The 5,045-nt window shown below is 43.9% G+C and overlaps 1 long non-coding RNA gene across 1 annotated transcript; it reads right to left on the reverse strand.

The window, feature by feature from the left end:
- Positions 1-581: 581 nt before the first annotated feature.
- Positions 582-4,295, reverse strand: LOC131556274 (uncharacterized). Its single transcript, XR_009274590.1, has 3 exons — positions 4,092-4,295; positions 3,881-4,005; positions 582-681 (listed from the first exon to the last, which is right to left on the reverse strand). It is a non-coding gene; the product is annotated as an uncharacterized LOC131556274 (long non-coding RNA).
- Between the last annotated feature and the right edge of the window lie 750 nt (positions 4,296-5,045).

Genomic DNA, 5,045 nt, shown 5'->3' on the forward strand with positions numbered 1-5,045 from the left:
GGGGTGAGGTGGGGTGTTGAGCCTCAAGTATTGGGAAATCATTCCAGGTTCTGTTGCCAGGTGACACTTCTTTGAATTTCACAAACTTGAGAGTTCGGGCACTCTGCGAGGCATCCCACACAGAGAGAAATACTGATACAGCCCACTGCTGTCCAGAAGAGCTCAGAGTCTGTCTTAGGACCACTGGCTTTAGGGCCATGAGATGGTTGGCTTAAGCCATTGATCTATTTTCATCCTGGCTGCAATCTGGGTATTACTGGAATTTATGAAATTCCAGTGAGGATGGTACTGTTCCACTTGAGCTACTTTTCAGATAAGGAACATTCCAGGGCTGTCAGGGGTGACTGATTATTCCTGCTGTCATCTTCCACCTTGATAAGGCAGCAGGAGTTCCTGGTACGGTCAGTACTGCCCCCCACCTTCGCTTTCCAAGAGTTCCCAGTATGCTTCACCACCAATCTCTTGTGGAAAGGCCTGAGCAGGCCAGAGGAGAGGGGGGGAGGAATGAACCACTCACACTTGCTTCCCTCCTTGCCGAACAAGAACATGGTTGGGCTTCAAGGAGATGCACAGACCTTGCAGCCTGATGAGTCAATTGATTTCTTGGTCAATGGGACAGCTGGTCTCCTGTGAGCATATGAAGAAATGGATTTGGGCTTCTCACATCCCATGTTGCTGTGACTACAAGAAGAGCAATCCCACTTTAATGTGTGCTTCCAATAAAAAAGCTCAAAGGGTATTTTTTAAATAAAGAAGAAGAGGCAGCTGAACTCCAGGGAAAGACTTCAAGAAACAACCCACTTCTCTACCTTCTCTACAGAGGTAAAGCCCCTGAGAAGCACTGGCTACCCTGCTTCTGAAAATCCCTCTATAATCCTGGGTGGGCACCTTTTTTTCTGTGTGGTGAGTGTATCTGCACAGTGTCAGCACTCCAGGAATAATCACAGGACGAATTGACACAGAGATTTGCAGCAGGATAATTGCCTCAAACAGAAGGATAAATAGCTTTTTCTGGCATTTAATGGGCCTCTTAAGTGAATGGCAATAAACTCTGTGCGAACAGCTGTTTTCCCTCTTTTTCATCCTTTTGCATCTCATCCATAATTATGCACTAAAATGTTCTTGTCTGGGTTGCTGAGAGCAATCTTGTTGCTGTTTGTCTTTGCAGTGTAAGGCTGAGCACTTCAGCGCAAAGATTGAGTAAAAAACCCTGGATTCCTAAAGGCTCCTGCCACTATATATCAGTGATCATCTTTGCTTTGTGTTAAGCCTGAGGGAGAAGTGAGAAGTTAAGGGGAAAATTTGTCTCTTCTAGTTGCTGCTCTGCATGTCCCAGTGTTGGGGTGTCCCCCTGCAGGTCTTGGTGTCCTGGGCTCCAGCTAGGAGGTTCCTTTGCTTGCCTGGCTTCTGGCACTGACCCAGCTACAGTTCAGGAGAAGCTACGGCTTCAATTTGCCTTGCAGGGGAGGTAAGTGTCCTGTGAGACACTCCTCCCCACTCTGTGCTGGCTGGACCATGGGGAGATAGCAGAGCAGGCTTTCCTCTGTAGCTGGTGGCTCTGCCTCCAGCCTTGCCGACAGGAGAGTAGGAGGCACAAAGCAAGCCCTGCAAAAAAGCCTTTATGCTTTCAGAAACATGTACTTTATCTGCTGATAGAGTACAGAGAAACGACCTTGTTCCTGAGGAAATTCAATACCTTCTGGCAAAGGGATCTCCTCCTAACAAGGGGCCCGGGAGCAAGCCAGGAGCTAGGGCACAGCCACAAGCATTATCCTTGCTGAGAGTTCCTCACTGGAAGCAATGCCAGTAGAGGCGCCTGTATTGTCACAAACCCACTCTGTCCTTCCCAGTGCATCTTTGAAACCTCAGACTGGCCTTTGCTTCCCACATCCAGAGCTGAGGAAGGAGGCAGACACGCTGCAAGGAGGCACATGCTGGAAGGATGAGCCCTGTGGTAGCACCTAACCTACATACAAACTCTTGGCTGAGGAGGTTATTCCACTTGGATCAATAGCAGTGTCTCTGCATCATTGATGCTGCTCCACATGACATTGAGGGCAAACTGCTTGGAAAAGAGCCTGCGGGAAGAACACTGAGTTTTATCCTCACCGTCTGCTCCCACACAGGCTGCTCAGCTGCAGGGGAGCTGTGGGATCTTTTCTGCTGAGGGCAGACCATTTCTCTCCTCCTTGTTAGGACTGTATCTAAGACTTTGAAATGCAACCAGATGGAGGAGAGGACTGGCTGACCACATGGTAATAGCTCAGAAAAACAACCTTTTTGTTACAGATAAAAACTGAATTTTAAAATGTCCTGAAAAATGAGATGCTTTCCGGACATGTGGATGAGACCTTTATTATAGGTGGATGCATATTATTAAACTGGCCTGCATACTGGTCCTGAACATTTTGGAAAGCCTCCTATCCTAGGAAATCTTCTTTTCATCCATCAGGTCTCAAGGATGTTGCCAACCACTCCCAGCTTTTATTGTTTCCTATCGCCTTTAATGATGCATAAATTGTATGGACACATGCCAGTGTATCAAACAACATTAAAAGACAGACCATGGAAAAAGTGAATAGTTCATTAATTATGGGTCTTAATTTGTTTGTGAATCTTCTACCTGAAATATTTTGCTACTGCTCTTCTCCCTGTCAGCTCCAGTGCTTTGGCTTGTACCTCATCCCCTCTTGGAGACCCCTTTTCCCTGAGTGCTTGCAGATGAAGGAAGGTTTCTCTCAGTGACATCTGCTCCATTGTTCCAGTTCTGTTGCCATCCCCTATATAAATACTTTGGCATTTGTACTGTTCTATATAAACCCATTAAAAACATCTAATAAAAAGGATTATGTAATTTCTTAGAGCCATCATTACTACTCCAGCTGTGGTGTTTTGTCAAACTCTGACAATTATAGATTAATCCCTATGCCAAATTACACTTTTTAATGAAAGATATTAATCCTTAAGCTTAGAAGTGTAAAAATATAAGTCAAATTTATTGCATTCAAAAAAAAAGCAGAGAGCTGAAGCCAGAATAACACTAAGATAATCTTTAAAACATACAGAAAATAGGATTTTTAATAGAAACACAGGGTAATTTCTAAGCAAAGCTGGATATCTGCCTAGGATTACAATATAGATACAGGGGAAATACAGATGATGAACTGATATCAAAAAAATCTTTGTGCAACAGTATATGAACTGCATGTGAGTTATCACTTAATTCCTGTAAACTGGAGTGTCTTTATTTTATAATGGCAATACATTTTCGATTTTTATACTAATATCTCTTCAATAAAATTTCCAGCCCTTATTTTAAAAAGCAGGCAGAATTTTGCTTGTTCAGAATAATTGAACAATTTAATAAAAGGCAGGCTGTACAAGCACTGTTATTCCTACCCAGGACTGAAACACAGCTTCTGGAGGCAACAGTTGTATTTTGTAGATACCCCAAGGATTAGGGTTAAATAAATAAAGCTGAGGCCCGGGAGTAGCAGAGAGCTGCAGAGCATCTCCTCCCAAAGGGCTGTCTCATTCTTATTCTTCTTCTCTTTCCTGCAGCGAATGTGTGTGCACAGGTACAGGTGTGGATGAGTGCAACCACACAAGGGTGTGACTCACAGGTAAACCTTGAGCTATAATCCCCTCTCCAGGCCAATAATTATCAACCATCTCTTCCATTTGGAGCACACGACAAGGCTGTGCTGTTCGATTCCCTCTGTAGCTGGAGGGAAAGACAGCTTCTGCCTGTGCCTCGTGCTGTGCTGCTGAACAGCAAGATCAATCTTGTGTTAAGCTGCCTAAACGGCCCACGAGCTTGATGAGAGCTAATGGGAGACTGCATGAATATATATTTTTTAGTTGTTATCTTCAAACTTACCAGTGGCGAGCTGAGAAGGCGTTTTAATGATTCACACAGCTTTGCCTTGACAGCTGTTCAGACACGTATTTCTCAGCAGCGGTAAGTGGGTAATAGACCAATACAGCCAATTTACTTCGCTGTTGCTAGCATTTAAAAGATAAGACAAAGAGATTATTTCATAGTTTTCAATGGGATTTAAGGCATGGGAAGGAGTAAGGGCTGTACCTACCTGGCAGAGTTGTGTGCAGGCTCCACAGAGGTCTGTCACTTGGTGCATAAAGAAATTCTTCCAGGATTTTTAGCTGCAATTTCAAGGAACGGAACTGAAACCAGGCTTGCACAAAAGCCATCACTGAGAAGCCACCCAGGGAACTACAGACTTTTAATTCCATGTTCCTCAGGGATATGGCAGAGCTTTCGCACATAAATGCACAAGGCAATAAACTGGGCCAGGATCAAAGCTCTGAGTGCTACAGACTCAGGACCTGTGGCACACACATCTTCTGTGGGAAGGACACACGGTCCTTGTGGAAGTTCCTACACAGAACATCTCTGTTTTCAAGTGCACAGAACAACGTCACTGATTTTTGAAGCATTAGTCAGGAGTGTAGGAGGAAGGAGAGGGAAAAACCCTTCCTTTGCTCTGTCCTGTAGATTTTGGCAAGTGGCTCATATCAAGTCCAGAGCCCAGAGTCAAAAAGAGTGTTTTTATTCATTTACTCATTTTATAGGAGGAAGGTTTGACTTGTATTAACAGCCCTTGGAGAATCCTAGGGGCTCCTAGTGGCATTTTTCCTGCCTGGGGTTTAATTTTGCACAGGGATTTGGGCAGACATTTTAACTAACCAAAAGATAAACAAAAGCCCTGACAGTGGATGGAGGTAGAAGATTAATGGGGTAGGCAAGGTGTTTGAACTGAAAATGGCCATAAGAGAGAGAAACATTAAATAACTGCTGCAAAGGAGAGATTTCACTACCAACAATATCCCAGGCAAGAGGTAATTTGTAAGCAGCAAAGATAGCACTGAAGCAATGAAATTTCATTTGTATTAAACTTTTTCTTTATAGAGGTTTAGCACTGGGCTCTTACTACAGAGAAATTTGTAAATGAGAGAGAAGTTTTAACAGTTTAAAGACTTTGCCAGGAGAAACTGAGGGAGCTGTAGCTCTGTGGTACCTACAT

The sequence above is a fragment of the Ammospiza caudacuta genome, chromosome 3 (genome assembly GCF_027887145.1).
Source record: "Ammospiza caudacuta isolate bAmmCau1 chromosome 3, bAmmCau1.pri, whole genome shotgun sequence".
Taxonomy (NCBI): Eukaryota; Metazoa; Chordata; class Aves; order Passeriformes; family Passerellidae; genus Ammospiza; species Ammospiza caudacuta.